We start from the raw sequence: 19,103 nt of genomic DNA on the forward strand, positions 1-19,103 counted from the left end.
TGGTATTAAACCCGAGGAAAGGTCGACAAGCCTAAAAACCACTTTTTTGTTGCAAGAACCTAATTAACAGCCAATCCCAAGTTTGTTTCGATCAATATGGCAATCATAATGTATTAGAAAGAAATGTTGATGGCCCTAGAGTATATGTTCGAATACCTATTTAATGAATATTAACAGGTTTCTCTGTGAAAATACAACTGAAAACTGAAAAATGCTTTAAGAAACATTAACATATGTGATAGAAACGTTTTGATGCTCGTTTTAGGTATATTAACACTCTGTTTAAATTTTTCTAATGAAAATTAATTTAGAAATTTTAATAGAGTCGAGGAAAATATTCATAAACCTGAAAAAAAGTTAAAAATCCTAATTAAATTACTCACAATATAGTTCTCTTATGAAATATTTATTGTTAGTTTGAATTCGGTTTCACTCCGAAAATCTTAACCTATTTCAGGAAAAAGTTAATAAATATCTGAGAAATTTCTACACGCCGGGAAAATAATATGATAATTCAAGAAAAGTTAACATTGTTGAAGAAAACATTCTTAAGTCTTAAGAGTTAAAGTTCGCAAATATAAATAATAAATGTGACGCAATTAACGAATGGTAAAGGAAAAGGCTCGGGATGCTCATTTGTCCTAGAAAATGTTTAGAAACTGTAGACAAATTTCAACAAGTTTTCACATCGATTAACACTGGGACGAAAAAAAACAGTTCGAAAAAAAGGCCCTTTGATATTTTTTTGGTCCAAAGAAATGTTCAGATCTGCGAGACAAGTTTTTCCATATCTGTAAATAGGTGAGGAAGCCTGTAACAAGTATAAATAATTACCGTAGCAGATCTATTAATTAGTAGATAAATCTTAAGGAAAAGCCTTATAATTTTATTCTTATTGGAAAAGTTTGCAAATTCAAGACAAATTCCAACAAATTTGTAGATAGGTTAACGAGGCCGGGGGAAGGTTAACGCACTTGATAAAAGGTTAACAAATTTAAAGAATAGGTCTTCCGATATTTACCTGCTTTAAAACAATGTTTATGACTTGAAAGCAAATTTTAACAAATCTATAAATAGTTTAATATACTTGAAGGAAGGTCAACGCGCCTGAAAAAATTTTAAGACACTTGACAAAAGCTTAACAATGAACATGAAAGATACTGATGTTCGTTCTGGTCTAGAAAAATGGATGTTCTAGAAGAATGTTTACTAACATGAGATAAATTTTAACAAATTGTAGATAGGTTAACGAAGATGAAGGAATTTTAACGCGCCTAATGGAGAATTTACACACCTAAGAAAAATCTCCGGACATTAGCTTTCTATAACTATTTTCGCATTGACCAAGAGTCACAGCTGAACCGATGGCAAAAGGAACTCGAGGAAAACGTCAACCGTAATAGTGGCAAACATGAAGGAAATGTTCAGAGGAGGTAACAGTTGTGCAACAGTTTTGAGACTGTTGGAAATTTGGAGAAAAATAACGTCAACTCCCGTTTCAATTTATTTGCAGGGCGGCTGTCACTCAGCAGAAATCCCAACAGTTCCAAAACCCTTGACGCGGTTGAACCCGGCCATTTATTACTATTGGGAGCCTCCAGAAACTGAAAAAGATAAAAAAAAGCTTTCGATGAATATTGAATGTTGTTCAAAACATACGAGACATGAAAAATGTTATAAATTTGAGTTCGTATACAATTAAAGATATTAAAGAACATGCTGGAAATTTGATGTCATGGATGGAGTCTCGGAGAATATAGCATGTGCCCCTGCCAGAGTTCATGATTAAAAGATTAAGAAAATATGTCAGGGACTCGAAAACATTTTGAAAAATTTTGAAAATTACGAGCTCCTTTTTGAAGACCAAAGAGAATGTGCGAAGATTCGATTGCATGATTCTCATGTGTGAAGAAATTAAGAAAATAATATCATAGATTCCGACAATGACTGGAAAGAGAAGAAAAAATAAGCAACATAGCTACAACCGAATAAGGTGAAAAAAGGAATGTTCGATGGACGTTTCAAACTCCTTAATATTGAGCCAACAAGAACCAGACCCTGCAAAATACCATTCTGTAGACTTTTCCTCAATCCTTATTCGGAGCAAAATATCTCAAAAACCGCAACAGTCCGGATATTCTCAAATGCGCCATTTACGCAATATCTTCAATTAGACCCACAGGGACATATCTAATGTATCTACCCGTCCTGTTGAGGAATGATGGATCAGTATCGATAGACTGCTGATGGTGATTACAAGAAAAACCATTGATTTCTGGTCATTTGTCTGACTCAACATTAAGATCATCGTTACTGTGGGTAATTAATCAGGCGGAACCGCATCACAGAGCCCCAAAAATTAAACTCCTTTAGCAAAACGAATAAAAACCGAAACCGTATCGTGACTAATTGACCGTCGTCTGGCACCTGGAAGGCAGGCTCGAAGGACCAAGGGCAAAAATCGCCCCATACGTCACTGACCGCCCGGCTTTGCAGGAGCGTACTGTATATGCGATCCTACTGCGGCGTTCGCGATTCTGCTTTCTGCCGCCATTCCTGCTGGCAGCTAGTCGAAAACCGATCTTTATTCGTGTCGGTTCTGTTATTTGCTCTCGGTGTGTATATAGAAATGTTTTTGTTCCAACTCTGTAGCGGCGCGCCATAAGTCTTTTATGCAACTGAGCCAAGGTGGTTGTACTTTCACCTCCGAGTTATGTCGACTGTTACATAAAGCGCCACTTACATGTGCCGGATAATGACAATGCGATACTGAAACGCAGGGACAGTAATTCACGCAGCGGCAGGAACTTTGAGTCCGAAAAATTGTGCTTTAGCTCTTGGAGCAGCAGTGTCTCTGTCGGATTTTTCCTGCAGGTCTTGAGTCGAGTCTACCGCCTGAGCGTCACAAATTTGAGGTAATAAAAAGACTGTAACTGACAGCTACATTGGGTATTTCGCTGACTGGCTATAGCACAGATAGAGGCAACAGTGTCTATGTAATCTCTAAGCAGAATATCGATTCATCGTTCCCTTCGAAGCAACAAAGGATCTAACGGCTGCTGGTCCAATGGTTCATATATATTTCTATACTATCTCGAATAATGAAGTATTATAAATAAGTTTTGAAAGTTACCCTCAACCATCATCAATCATTTAGAATTGAGTCGTTATTAAAACCTATTTTTTGATTTTCTGATACCGATAAAAATTCTTTGGGACACTGTATAAAACCAAATCTCAGCCAGTTTTAGCACATACCCAGCGAATCCAGAAAAGTGTTGATCGATCCATGGAAAGCGCAAACTTCGCGCGGCTTGATTTCGAAAAGGAAACAAAGGATTTATATGTAAATCGTAGTTGTGAAACTTTATTATGAATAATGGATGGTGATTCAAGTGTGCTTAGTCAAGAATTACGGTTTTATTCGCTAAATGTTGTATTTTAGTGCGTATGTGCTTGAGTTTTTTAGCCAGCACGCAACTGCGTATATGCAGGAGGTTGCGTGCACGTTAGAGTTTCGGTTGAGCGGGTCGTTAATTTGGATAAACTACATTTATTAAAAGGGTACAAAACAATTGTCATAGAAGGGGGTTAATAAAAGAACTGGTAAAGTATGTAGTTTCACCAAAGTCGCGACGAAGGCAACTTTTATAAGACCGCGAAAATAAATTGCGCACGCCCATGGTTTTATAAAGGGTGAGAGTTTTAAGCGGACCAAGTGAGCAGAGTTATATTGTTCATTGTGAAACAACTGTTGATATTGAACTGTGTCTGTCTGTCAGAAAACCGATAGTAATCGCATCATCACGTGACACCAAAAGAGAATTTCTTTCAAAATATTTAAGAACTGCCCATCTTTTTCAAGAACTTGTACAGGATAGTGCAAATAAAGTACCCACGTATTTCAGTCCTAATACTTCCCAAAAAAAATCTTAACTTATCATTTCCTGTTACGTACATAAACCAGAAACGTACCCACAGGTTATCGAGAGAATGCTACGAATTTATAACAACTTTGTTAACGGGCAAAGAGTTCTAAAATTCAGACAGATCCAAATACTTTTTTTAACGTAAAAAAATTCTCTTCGTCTACGTTTTATACAGGGTGGTAGTTCTAAAAGCTGCGATGGAATATATCTTTTATGAGCTTTGAATTATGTAAAAATTCTATGTTAGATAAATCAGATACATATCAGATAGTTCAGCAAAGGAAATTCGCAAAAATTGTGACCACCCAAAAAATGCTTTCAAATTTGAAAAGAAGTACCCATGTTCATGAGTTTACACGAGTGGTATCTTTGCGTGGTGACGAGACTGACTGGGAAAGAAAATCATATTCTACAAATAATCAGGAGCGTGATGATTACGATTTGACATCCAAGCAGTCGAAGACGTTAGAATTTAATATCATTGAAAAACTGCCTGCGTTTATGGCTTCATAAAGAGCGCTGCCTCTTGTGATTATTGTCTGGAAATTAGACAGTCACACAAAATTACCTAAATCAAGAGACTAAAGAACCATTAGATGCAACGAGATAAAACATATAACTTCTTTTTGGAAGTTTGTCTACGTAAACTAGCATATTTTGTACTTCAAAACTTGAAAAAATTTAAATAATCCTGTTACATAAATCAGAGGTATGCTGAATGAAACATAACTATTGAAAGCATTGACACAAAAATTGAAATAAATTAATCCGAATTTACTTTGGTTGGTCAGTAACGAGGTCAATATTATCAATACACACTCTAACTGCCCATAAAACAACCAACAAGGCTTGATGTAAATCGATACGTTTTTGATGGCGGAAACGTTTACATTGAGAGCTGACATTGGCAAGGCTCCCCTTTTTGCCGTGCTTACTTACAGTGTCCCAAGAAATTCTGATAAATAAATAAATACAGACTGTTATTGTTCGTTATTAGTAATTATGATTGCGAAGCCTTGGGTTGACCCACTTGCCACGTGACTGTCTTGCATGCAAAATACCGCCATTATGCTAATTGTTATCGAGAGAGATGATATTTCGGTCTATTGTTTACGAATTAGCTATAGTTATGAATTATAAGGTATTTGCCGTGGGTAACGTGGTATATTGCTTAATATGCAGTTATAATTATGGAATTATGGAACTTATTAGTTCGTACATTATCTTGAAACACCCTATAGATGCAAATATCGAATTGCCTATTATCGAAAGTTCAGCGAACCAATACCACTCGTCTTGGCCTAAAAATTATTTTCGCCTCGAAGTATAAACAGAAATCTCAACTAAAATAAACAACTTTCTGGATGGCGTATAATATATCATTCTTCCTTATGCAAGTAATTGCTATGATAAATCTTATCTAATGACGTTCTTTTTGGTTGCAGGTATGTACCAACAGCTGAGATATGTCAAGTAAGTCAAAGCACGAAAGAGCAAATCATCGTTACCTGGAGATTACCCAGTCTAAACGTGTCTTTTGTTCGAACTCAAGGTTACCTGCACGGTCGTACACCTCGTACCCACTCGGCAACTCTATAAAGAAACACTTAAAGAAAGCAGTACTGCTGTACTTAAAGCAGAATAACCAGTACCGAAGAACAAAGAAAACTGAAAATTTATCGAGACACTGGCGGAGTTTAGATGCATTGTTCTCTTGTATGCGAATTTCAGAGACCATCACGACATAGACTACTTAATTCAATGATAGTTCAATGATTTCGCTTTGTGACCCTAACATTCACATCGCCATCCAGAGAGCATTAATTTAATTTATGTTACTACTATATACTATATAAGGCTCAGGCACAATTTCGGAGAAAATCAGTATGTTCGTTTTTTGGTATGTGACTGACAGAGACTGAATGTGACAAATGAGTCAGCTTACAAATTCATGAAATTTCCAATTCTGCTAGCGATGTGCGAAATTTTTAATCTCGATTATTCGGTCAAATACTCAGAATAACTTAATATAAGCAATAGGGAAAACCAGAAATTTACATTTTTCCCGATATAACTGGCACTTCTTGAAGTGGAATAAGTGACACTAGTCATGTTATCAAGCCCCAATTGCAATGATTACTGCACTTGTTACGTTATTCACACTGCTGCACCTTTGTTTGAAAACCATCAATGATGGTGTGTCTTCAGGTCTCCTTCCAAAGTTACTAACAAAGCCAAAAAAACGTGTGTTTGGACTTATTGTTATCGACTTATCGGATTACACAGACTATCGTTAATCGTTATTGTTATTAGTTGAATTCTGATATTCTCATCAGGGATTTAAAATCGTTAAGTGGAGAAACGCTGCAAGCTTATCTCGATATGTATTGTTTACTGTGAATGTAAAAATTGTTTTAATATGCCTACATAAGAGGTTTTTTCGTATTCCGCACTTTCGCGGTCAATTACAAAACTAGGAAATGAAACTTTATAGCACCTATCAGCCCGAGGCAGTGTTATAAAACTGACACAACGTGAGTTAGTAAATCACAACGAATTATTCTAACAGGGAAAGTCAAGTTACATGGAAATAGGCGTGTGCCTGCAAGCCTCCAATATTGCTGATTTTAGTTCATTACATTTGAAGAGTTATGAGAATGAGATTAACACGTACTTAACATTTTATATTTTTCTACTCGCCTGAATTGCTCCGTGGCTGCCGCTTCTCCATCACCTACTTCCTCTTCTCCATCACCTACTTCCTTTTGTACATTGCTTTGAGATTCGTAATGTCTGAAAGAAAAAAATTCTCCTTAGAGGTACGAAACTTATTTTAACAAAATTCTTTAGAGAGAAATGCTGTAAATCTTCAGATTTCTCCCCGACGTATTATATTGGTGGCCTCAATATTGTAAGCATTCTGGAGCTACATCATTTGTCGTTACGCAGTATAATTTAACATGTAATATAGGATTTCCTTTCTAAAAGATTCGATAACACTTTGCAAGGTCGCTTTACTTGTTGTGGTAGAGGCGTAATCAGCAAGAGAGAAACGTTAACTTTACGACAATAATACACGGATAGTGGAGTTGTTTTACCGAAAAACCCGTCGATCTAAAACGTGAACCTCATTTTCAGACATTCCTAAAAGATAAAATTTCGTTTGCAAACCGAAAAGACCACGAGAGCTCTAGCCCGAGTGATCTTTTATGTAATTGAATTTTTAGGAATAAAAATTGGTAAACAACACTTTATTAGTGTTAATTTTCGTTTTAATAATAATCAACACATTCATTATTGCATATTAATAAAACATAAATAAATGTATCATAAATAAATAAATTAGCACTACTAAAGTGTATAGAATGCGAGAGTGTAAAATATTCGGAACACCCTGAAAATCGTGTGGCTCCAAACGAGGCGATTTCAATTAAATCAAATTAACGAGGGACTCCTCGACCTAAAGCTCTCGTGATCTCTTTGTTTTTGTTTTTTTTTCTGTTAGTTCAGGTTTGAAAATAATCCAATTTCATCCAAAACATTAAACAATAATGACGATGATGGAAGAGGGAAATAATATTCCCTAGGAAAAAAGTCGACGGAAACATCGAGTTTTGAATCTCACACGTCGGTTTATAGATATACATAGCTACATACAAACAAATACGCCCCAATACGGAATTTTCATTGATTGCAAACATCGCGAAAGAGGCCACGGGACTTGCCGGCGAAGCCCGGAAAGCCTTCGTAAGATGCCCAATTTTACCTCGCTCTGGGCCGCATTTACGTAAGACCCGCGATCACGATCATTTACGAATTGACGTAAATAGATTTCTAAAGTAACATACATACATCCATAGATGCGTGAACGAGCCTAATGCGTTATTGTTAGGGTGCTCACGCGCATCTCGTGAGAATCCGAGGTTCACCCTTGATAAATCACTGTCTTAGAACACCCACATTGCCAACACGATATGGAAAACATTGCTTGGGTGTGCAATAAACATGGGTTGACCCTCCTGCAAACTGCTTGGATTTACGTGACGATTATCATAATAATAATCACGTACGAAGTTACGGCTTGGTTCTAAAAAACAAGCAAAGCAGGCATTAATAATAGGTGCGAAGAGCGTCGCGTCTAAGGTTGGTATGAAATGTTTCTTCTACCTTCTTTCCCTCCCGATTCTTCTGAAGCAGTAAGAGGTAAGGAAGGCCGTAAGCCAGGCAAATGGCATCACAAGACGCACCACTATCGGGCAGGAAGACTAACGAAGCCCTTCAGAGGCCTCAGCACCATCACATTTTAAGTATCGTCTCTGATTAAATGCCAACAAAATACTCATGAAGCACACTCTACAGGGAGGACTGGATGGGGATATGGCCTGTATGTCCGCAAAGAGCACACTACATCTGCTACATGGATAAACCGTTAAGGACGCAGGCCCCCAGCATATCAATACTTTACTAAACGAGTGAATATGATCATATCAATTCGACTTCCTCTATCTTATTTCGTGCACCTGCAAGAAGCCGCAAAAGCAGCAATTTCATTTACGTGGGCATACTATAGGATGATAATATGTTTTTTTCGGTCCTATCAATGTTGCTTTGATCTGACTAAATCAAGGTATCTCAACTGAGACAACTTTCTATGATGAATGTATGTTAGAGTCTCATGAGTTTAAGCAGGTTAGTTCGGGTCAGTACAAATATAAGTAAAGGCTGTTTCACACATCTAAAACGATCGTCCAAACAGACCCATTTATTTGATGAGTTCAACGAATAAAACTTTCCTTATAAGGCTCCATTGCATGTAGGAGAAGTAGGCAGAATGAGTTAGATATATTTCAGGGAAATTTTTGACAGACTAGTTACCGAGCCGGAGCACCTAAATAAAACGTCTTTCAAGACCAGAGGTGTTCAAGTTCGGGGGAACCTTACTTTATTTGCCTTATGATCTTTGTAGGGCTTATTGGCGTCCTACGTCGATATGATATTTATTACATACTAATTATGTTTATACTTGTATAAAGACGCTATAGACCTTAGGCCATAGTGGAAAAATTTTACTTATCCATCCAAATCAATACAATACATTTATGTTTGTTGTTGAAATTGCTTTGGAAATCGTTTTAAACTTTCCCATCTCATAAAGAACAAGATAAGTCAGATCTGAGTAGGTATTTGGTTAACAAGATTAAGCCTTTCCCAAACAAATAGATGTATACATATATGAAATGTTATCTACATGTTAGAAGTATAATATTTAGAGGCAATTGCGTGGGGATTTTCGCACCTTCAATTTACAAACAGCAGTTAATCCTTTTTAATGGGCTGGAGTGTTGGTGTACAAATAATAATCGCTTGATTACAAGGCCCAAAAGTCCCTAAATTTACAACTTTCCCAAGCAGACAACGGCCTTTTTGCCAGCTAGATATAATGTTCCTGAAACTTCCCAACTTTCTCAATTTAAAGTTACGTTTAACTGTCTCAATAAAGGTAAACAGTAATTGGTTTAAATAAACGTTAGAAAGTTGTACTCCTTTGTAGAGTTCGACGTCATAAAATGAAGGCTTATTTCACCCTCGGTTTAAAATCGGGGTTAAAAGGGGTGGGAATCATAGCGAAATAGTTCCAGTTTTATTAAATCCACCATAGCGATCAATACAAGTTCTTTAGATGTACCCAAATTGCAGGATAATCATGTATTCCTCTTCTTTCTACGAATACCTACATTTACATCCTTTCATTATTGCGCCTTCCCCTTTTAATATGAAGGCAAAGCATTTTTTCATCATCTGCAAAGTGAAGGTTCTTATTCTCTGCTTCAACCATAAATAGAAAGAAATTGCCTCTAGTTAATTGTATGTATTTCCTTGATTACCTCAGCTTCTTTATAATAAATTGCATTCCATCTGTACGGGTAAATACATACATACATATCGACCACTGGTAATTAATTTAAAAGCTTTACAAGTATTCACCAAGACTAAGTAACGGGCTCGATCTTTAAGAATATTAATTTTAGTTCTTGAAATTGGTCATTTAAACGTTTAAAAAAATCAAAGCGAGAAAAATATCGATCATTCCCACATTGCGATCTTGAAACTCTTCCTGAGAGCTTCTGGGTAAATAAATAAATAGAAAACGATACAGTATAATGTGCACAACTTGTTTACTCTTTCAAAAACAAATTTGATATTGCAAGAGTTATTCTATTAAGGAAACCAAATACTATGTCAAGAGCTTGTATTGTTCGACCTTTTGCGACAACCTCGAATGCAACATTGTGTGATTCAGTGTTTTAATCTTAAGCATGAACAGTTAACATTTCTTATCATGTGACACGGAAATGACGAGTTATGCGTCTTCTGTATTTCTACAACAACAGGAGAAGATTGCCAAGCAAAGAGTTTATTTTTATGTAACACTCATGTGATTCGCGTGGGTCACCCATCATAAACACATAATTTTTTCCGGCTTCATTTTAAATTAACAGAAAACTATTTGCACGTGTTCACCGTATAAAATGTGCAGCAGGAAACTACGTTAAGTACGCATCAAAATCTAAAATCTAAATTGGTAGCTGTCGAAGGTTGCCGTCCAAAAAATTATATGAATTTTCCATATTTCCACCAGTAGATATTTCGAGAAAGAGAAAGCGGTAGCAAAACGTGCCAACATTGTTTTCGAACTCTGTAGGTTAATCATAACTGAATTACATAACGCTGTGGGCAAATAACAAAAATTTTTAAGGATAAAACCTCTTTATCTTTGCATAATACGAAAACAGGATCTACAATACGACATAACGTATATGTACAATAATGTATATACAACTGCCACCCGATGGGATGTAGCGCTGAGAACCAATGTGGGCTGTATTTACATCGGACTCCCGATAAGATAAACTCATTCCGTTTATTATTACACCATGTAACGAACTTTATTAGACCATTTCCCATGTAAATCCGATTTATTTTTATAATGTGTATTAGAAAGACGCGACTGACGTCAAGTATTGCTGCTTCCAGTCATCGTCTCACAAATGATTCTGTATTGCGTTTTAGGTATTTTTTAACAGAATCGGAATGAAGAGCGCTAACATTCAATAGGCTGGAATAGAATTTAATCAGATTGAATTTGAACTTCAACCTTCCAAATGCAAGAAGTTAGAATGTTCAATTTTGCGTATGCAATAAATACTTTTCAAACACTCACAATACGAGCTCAGTTGATTACTTGGATGCGAAACTTTCGGACACTATTAGTTAATGTGAAGATTCCGAAGATTACGGAAAAGTTGATCCAGATATCAAAATTTCTATCTTCCAAATGAAGGAAGGAGAAGGTTTCAATTTAGGACATCTAGACCATCTATAGATGGTGTTAAAACTGCTAGCGAAAGTGAGAGATCAGTTGATCATGGAATTTGGATTTGGAGTTTTGGGCACGAAAACGAATCATCGACAAATTTCAACGGCACCCGCCAGGGTTAACCCAGATCGTGTTTATTTATTTTCCTTGAAGTTTCTGATCACAAGTAGCTGAGTGTAACTGATCATCGCTGAGCCTGAATAAATACATTATAATTAATCAGATTTTAAATTTGAACAGACACCCTTTACGACCGTGCTTCATTTTTGTTGACTTTGATAACATTCTAATGATAAAGCAAATTTGTTTTAAATAGCTAATACGTGTTTCCTCACATTAGTAAACCCTCGAACCATAGTTTGGTTCAACGTCTCGTCTGGTGCCTCAGTTCGACAAGGACAAAAAGCGATACCAAATTAGGCGAAGATTAATCAAGATACAGAAGATGTTACAGATGCCTGTTAGAAAGCGAGAACTTAATCACATCTGTTAACACGTTTCAAAAATGGAGAGAATTCAAAAAGAATAAACAAAAAAAAACAGAACAAATAAGAACTAGAAAATAGTAAAGTTATTCTGAAACATTTTAAGGATTGATATATTTAATTCAATTTCTATATGCTTATTATTAAAGATAGTACATTCTGAGCTTACTAATCAATTAAACCTTTTAAAATATTCTCGTCTCTTGCCTGTGTCTGCCTCTTAACCCTGATAATAATCTTCTAAAGGGGTGGCACGAATATGGGCTTTTATCTGTGTTTTGAAAACTATGACTAGGAAAAAGTTGAAATTCAGGTACCATGCTAAAGATGGGGTGATATATTGATTAGAAATATTTTCTTGAAAATACCACTTCCTCTTATGCCAGAAACGAGGGTCAACTCACTTATTGTCAATGAAACACCTTGTATATTATATCAAATTTCGACTCTGCGGAACATGCTGAACATTTTTCGTGTATAACGTTGTATATCCAAATTTTGGATTTATTGAAGTTACTGTTCTTTGCCATTGATAGTTTAAACTCTGTTTTAATATTATTACTTAAAATTATCTAGTATTAAGTTTTTTAAATTCTTATTTCGTCATCAATAATAGACTTGTTTGTTCTGTAAGATGTTTTAGCGGATCCGCTAATTTTAAAATGATCTACTATGCGTTTGAGGACTTCATGATGGCTTCGTTACTCCAGATATCGAATACTAAATGTATGACACGTTCTGGTTTTTATATTCACGATAAATAATAAACATATTGAGATAATCCTCGTTTTTCTAATGTACGGGTGCCGCCATATATAAAGTAGAGTGTTCAACATTGAACAGTTTTTTTTTAATAGAATGAAAATAGGTAGGTTTAGATATAGACAATTGAATTGAAAGTAGTGCTTATTTTTTACGCTAAATATGTATTCGTTGAAAAAATGGGGGGTTCCTTTTTCAAAAATTAGAGTTTTTAAAAATTTTTGAATGATAATTTTGGGCTATATTTTTGAACAACCTTAAGATATAATATGATTTAATTCCCTGACGTAAGAGAAGTAAGGCATTTTATACCACAGCGCAAAATTTCATTGCAAAATACTTAGCAATGTGCGAATTATTAGAAAATACATTAATGACTAACTGTAATTTTTTTTGGAAAATCCTAAATATTACGAAAATTGTGTAATTTAGGCGAGAACATTATACATGAAAAGTGTCCATAATGATTCGGAAAATCGACATTTGATAGAATATACACGATGTTCCAATTAAAATAAGCGAGTTAACATTTATTTCCGGCATAATCGCAAGTGGCATTTTAATGAAGATATTTTTAATCAACAGATCATTCCCACTTCAGTCTAATAACCAAATTAAAATTTTTTCTCGGTAGTAATTTCGAAGATACGGATAGAGGCCCATATTTGCGGGGCACCCTGTATAGCTGTCACATCCAATAACAGATTTCACTGTAGCCGTAAACATCAACTGTTATTTTTAGGTGCTTTATGAATAATAACAGCATCCTTGAATGTAATCGGGGCTTTAGACCCTAAGATGGTGTTTGTGTTACATGTATGTCAGTTTGGATTTTAATCCGGGAGCTGTTTATTTTACGCGATGTGCTTCATGTGCTTCACGATCGTAAAATTATGAAGATTAATCGAGATGGTGACGGATCTTTCTGCTTGGTTTTCCGATAGGAAAATTCTCCTTTATATGCGAATTTTTAATGAGAAAGTTATCCGGAGTTGCAGCTCTATACTCGTTCGGGTTTCATTATGCATTGGCAAAGTTTTGCATTTAAAATCATAAATAGAATGCATGGAAAATCTCACGAGTTTAGATATGCTAAATATTCGTTCTACATGCTGCATTTGGTAACATTTGGCGGTTCGTTCAAAGATTTAGCGTCTTTAAAACTGTTAAAGGCATTACAATTAAGGCAAAATTTGAAGATTTACGCCACGATATATCCCGTTCTATGTCTTCTGTTCTTATATTATTTACTCTCTTCTATTTCTGGAGAACATGTGGGAATATTAAAAGTGAGGAATCTCAACAGTGGAAATTCGTGCGTAGGATTCTGTCTCTGGCACGCACGTACTCAATTGAGTGTTAATGACCCTCATAATTATACAGCTAATGATAAATTCAAACAAAAACGTAGTTCTTCATTTTTTTTTCAAGTCATTCATTATCAGTACCGCTATAAATGCCGGGAAACAATCGGATGATACAACGACGTCCGAAGTCATAAAAATACACTGTATCATTATTTCCAGTGGTCGTCGACCCGTTGGTACTCGCAATAGTACGATAATTATATTAGTATTATTTAATGATAGTTCTGTTTTATATTGCCGGGAAAATTCCAAAAATAACTTAAGAGTAAGGCATTTCTTATGAGGAGTCATTGACTGTTAAGGATCAGGTTGGGCCTTGCGTGAGTCAAGTTTTGAAAATAATTTGCTGCAAGTACCCATAATATACAAATACGGTTTATCCACACATGGGTCGATAATGATTTATCCATTACGCCCATAGTTTTCCTAGAATCTACTGCCAAATATTACAATAACACAGATATCTGCTCCTACATTTTATGCGAGATTCGGTAGATAGATCGAAAATTGGAATTTTCCTTATCAGGAATTTCAGGCTCGATTTTAATTACAAATTAATAAACTGTTCAGGATCATCACGTTAAAGTACGTTAACAGAGGCCACACCCGAGCAGATGTAATATAAACCGCCGGATATAAGAGCCGGACTTCCGGCGGGGGTCAGTCACACATCTGACATTCGGACACAGATCTGCCTGCGAGGGTCAAAAAACAGAATATCGAAGAAGACGAGCACACAACTCCTTAATTATTTGGAATATATAGAGTTAAGTCTCATTGTTAGAATATTTACGTGCTGCGTTAAGACCATCTATCACCTATGTATGTAATGAAAAATAACTAATTTTGAAACACAATGGAGTGAATGCATTCGTAACGACCGAGCCCGCATTCCTGTATTGATTCAAGCAGAGCGAGATAGACATCAGGCTTACATCAACAAAGGCTTAACAAGTCTTATGCTTTCTCACGCAACGGCCGCATATGTGGGAAACTGAACGAGCGCTTTGGAACAAAGAACACTACAGTTCTAACGTCGATTTCTGGTAAATTGCGTTTACGTCTTGAGGGTCGATCATTTAATTGAACAGTTGCATTCAGTAGATCGAAGTTTAGAAAGAAAAATTATCTGAAGACTCATTGTCATTCCTATAAAGAAGTTTTACACCTTTCAGACATTAACTGCGAGTCTTCGAATTAGTCAAATGTTGTGTAAATTTTGAAAAAATTCGAAGAAAAATTATCATTTTTCAAGAGTGGCAGCATGACGATTTGCATTCATCACAAAACATAATGACTATCCATATCTTCGGTATGAGCAAACGTTAGTTGAATATCTAACAGGTAGATACATGAATGTTGCCACGATTAGTTTTTTCAACGACGATTTCCTTTTTGTATGCTAAACCAATATGATAAATACTTTTTATTTAAGACCAAACTGTTAATGTGCTGTTAACAAGGCTGTTAACTTTAACCGAAAGCTAATCTCCATAGAAACGTTGAAGTAGACCCCTAGTATTGATCAGACTCTTTTTTATGCAAGTCAGCTTGCAAATAAAGTTACCAGCACATTAATAATTTGACCCTAAATCGCACAGCTGACTTTATGCATCAACAACCCATAACAGGAAGTGGCAAGGTAGTTTTCTGAACGTGTTAACATGTTAAAGCCCAGATCCCGGATAATCACTGAAGCAATTCCTGTCTTGAAAGACACTGAATTAGTTAGTGTTGAAATGTGCAAGACATCACTATCACTTGGCATTTGAAAACAATTACAAGGCTGCGCTAATTTTTGCATAGATCACTGTTTGTGAATGGAAAAATGTGAAAGTGATCTCTGCAAATAAGATTTTTGAACCAAGGTTGGCAGCGACTGCCTTTAACCGAAACTAAATGTGTCTAGCATAAAAACGTCCGGATACCTATAGGATTTTGCAAGCCGACGGTTAAGTGATTTCGCATGCAGTGACTTTGACATTGTTTCAGTTTTGTTGGTATAAGAAAAAATTGGGTCGTCGTTTGACGTAGATGCTTGACCGCGTTAGTTGCTAATATAAAATTATTAATTGCTTTAAAGTATCAAGTTAAAACAATGTAGATAGTATACGCTCTGTTTTATGTCCTCCGGTGCTGGAAGTTCGTATGTCTGCAGCTTTATAGTTTGAGTGTATATAAGCCGTAAAGCGTGTTTAGAACCTCTGGGAGACGAACATAAAAAGCCAACACAGAAGGTGTTTTTGCCATTACTAAATACACGTTGTAGCAACATTTTTAAGTATAAAAATATGCATCCAGCACGTGCTTTTGCTCCATTAAAAGCTTGAAAATATTCACTGTATCCCATCCTAAAGTTGATTAATTTAGGGCAATAACGACGTAAATAACTCTTTCGCAAAAACACCCATAATGACCTCTGTTACTTCTAATTATTAAATCGATATATGGCAGTCTCAAGGAAAAACTGTTGAATCATATCAACACGTGGGCGCCTTTCAATATACGCCAAGCTTCGTGAATAATTAATGAAGCACAGTTAGAAAATCTCCTTTTTTCCTACATGGTTTTTTTCACTACCATTAATATAATTTGTTTATCCATATTTTTGAAAGATTTGGAATAAAATACGCACTCAATGAAGAAATCACAAAACCAGACCCATTAACCATCAAAGGTACCAAAATTGAGGAACAAAAATAAGTATGAGATAATAAAGGTTAAATACACCTACTTTGCCTCGTAATAATTTCGCCGTTTGGGGTACTTAAACTAATTAATACTGAGGTGTAAACTATTACGTACCTGCAGCATACGTGCTTATCAGAATAAAAGCCTCCAAGGGGCCTTCCAACAAAACCATATTTGCATTAATTGTCCTAACCTTTTTTTAATTTAATTATTTTATTTGTTAATTGTGACCTCGAATTTAATAATTGCACATTCTAAACACAGTGAAAAATATCTAGTATAAAGTTTTATTTTGTTAAAAAGAAACATAGAGACTTACCAATGACACCGCCATGTTCTTGAGGTTAGTACATTTTTAAAAATGACAGTCATAAAAACTAGCTTTAAGAAGGAAAGGAGTATTAACCATTGCTGTCCTTGTTTCTTTGAGTGCGATTTAAGAAGGATAACAATGTACTCGTGCTATATTAAATTTAGCAACGAATTCCGCGATGAAGTTTTCTAGCAGTGTTGGAACGACTGTTTCCAACACAAAACTCGTTGCTATACCGTCATCAACCGTTCGCTCATGGCAATAATTTTAATTTATTTACGCATTATTCTTTTTTTACTAATTTCAATTTCTAATATCTATTGCAACTAAAAATATACTATTATACAACCTTCACACTATAGAAAACACATAATAGAGTAGCTTATAAAACAAAATGTAAATTGAATCACAGCCTTCATATTGATGCACAATTACATTATTTGAAATGCAAAATTAACGACTTAATGTCGATAGTTTTGCATTAGATTGAATGGTGCCCCAATTTGTTTTATTCATAAAACGGAGCGTGGCCATTGGAATTATCAATTTAAATTCTTTTAGAAATTCAAGGAATGTGATTTGTCCGCCTCAGATTCAAATGCGGCAACATTAATTAAATGAAGGGATACGTTTTGACAAAAAAAAAGCGAAATAAAGGAGTCTTTCAACCAACGTAGATTATGCACAAAAATAGCTAAACACTCGCCTTGAAAACTTTTTGATTATGCCATTACAAATTCCGATTTCCCGCTTTTACCGGGGAAAAGAAAATAAATTTTCAGCCTGACTCAATAAATCTTTAAAAGTCGTTTTTCTTTCCTTAGGTGGGCCGAGTGTCTCGTGACGAATTTACTGCCTAACTTTTCATGTTCATTGGGTGTAATTGAATGGGAAAAGATTACTAGAATTTCGGTTGTTATGGTGTAGCAAGTAAACAGATTTTGAGTGGACATAGAAATGGGTCAACCGCTTAAATATTTCAAGATCAAACCATTAATACTCCACAAAGGATTTACTAAGTTAAAAATATAACTGAATCTTAATTTATTCTTTTGGCCTTCGGCTCTATGAAGTAAATATTTATGGAAAATGGCTTTTTTGACATGCCATCAGAATCGTATAATTTTAAGCCCTTCCCATGAAATCGCCTTTTTATTCTGAGCCGATCAAATCTTTCCGAGATTAGAAAAGAATTAGGATAAAAACGTTTTCAACTCCCAACATCAAAAGCAAGAAGTTCGAAGCTTCTTACATTCGCTTTCGCGATACTCGTCTTATTATGTTACTAATTTTATTTAAAAAAAACTCCGATTTCGTCATATCGTCTTTTTTTAATGCTTAACAGAGCAAATCAAGGCAATTACTTGAGCAGGCTTTTAAGGGTATAAAAATCTGGAAAGTGGAACATTTCCCGGAAATGACAATTTCCAACGTCACAATGGCGTTATTCCCAAGGAAATTCTTATTCTTATATAAATCTTCTGGTCTTGCACCACCAGAGTGTTCTACCATTGCGATTTTATTGGCACCAACACAATGGCCACATTAAATAAAGGAAAAAGCCGAAAGTTAATTACCACGGAAGTTCCTTTGCTGGGGCCTCAAGTATGGAGGTCGCTGTTTAATTACGACTATTTTCGCTTAGCGCGTTACGTGGCGTTACCGAAGAACACCTACTCTCCAAAGATTTATAAAGAGCTGCGTGGAAAATGTCAAGGGCGCGATCTAAGTACGGTAAAGAAATTTCGAAGTGGTGCGCCCTTTAATCATTCAGGACGGTATGGGAGAGCGAAGGTCTTCTTAGGTGAAAGTCAGATCATGCTGATAATTTTTTTTCGAAGGTTGTAATGCAGGTTTTGCCTGCAAAGAATAGAAACCGAGCTACCCCAGAAAATAATTTATCGCAACACAATCTGCGGGATAAACCTGATCATTCAAAAGTGTGGTTATAAACGTTCGTGCAAATGCACGATGAGTTGTTTGAAAAACCAGTAAATTTTGACTATGTTTACATCAAACATGTCAGATCTACATACGTCTCTAAAAATTAGAGGCATCTCCTATCCATTGCGCTCGAATTCTTTAATAGATAACCTAAACAATATTGTTACGTTGGTCCCCATCACACATTCCCACTATATCGTCTTAAATTAAATCACAGATGGTACCAGTTTCTAA

At 35.6% G+C, this 19,103-nt stretch overlaps 1 protein-coding gene and 1 long non-coding RNA gene across 4 annotated transcripts in view; one reads left to right on the top strand and one right to left on the bottom strand.

Moving 5' to 3' along the window:
• Positions 1-19,103, top strand: part of brat (brain tumor) — a 63,861-nt gene that overhangs the window by 18,651 nt on the left and 26,107 nt on the right. Inside the window, exon 1 of one of the 2 annotated variants that reach the window (XM_066295756.1) lies at positions 2,534-2,915. The exons of the other annotated variant lie outside the window; for it this stretch is intronic. The gene's annotated coding sequence lies outside the window, so the exon portion shown is untranslated. Of the gene's footprint in view, positions 1-2,533; positions 2,916-19,103 lie in introns of those variants that run through there. 2 annotated transcript variants of the gene reach the window in all.
• LOC136346559 (uncharacterized) lies at positions 431-17,131 on the bottom strand. 2 transcript variants are annotated; one of them, XR_010733320.1, is made up of 3 exons: positions 16,932-17,131; positions 6,630-6,722; positions 431-1,604 (listed from the first exon to the last, which is right to left on the bottom strand). It is a non-coding gene; the product is annotated as an uncharacterized lncRNA (long non-coding RNA). The 2 variants fall into 2 exon arrangements; XR_010733319.1 differs by having other exon boundaries at positions 16,727-17,131.

The sequence above is a fragment of the Euwallacea fornicatus genome, chromosome 23 (assembly GCF_040115645.1).
Source record: "Euwallacea fornicatus isolate EFF26 chromosome 23, ASM4011564v1, whole genome shotgun sequence".
Classification (NCBI taxonomy): domain Eukaryota; kingdom Metazoa; phylum Arthropoda; class Insecta; order Coleoptera; family Curculionidae; genus Euwallacea; species Euwallacea fornicatus.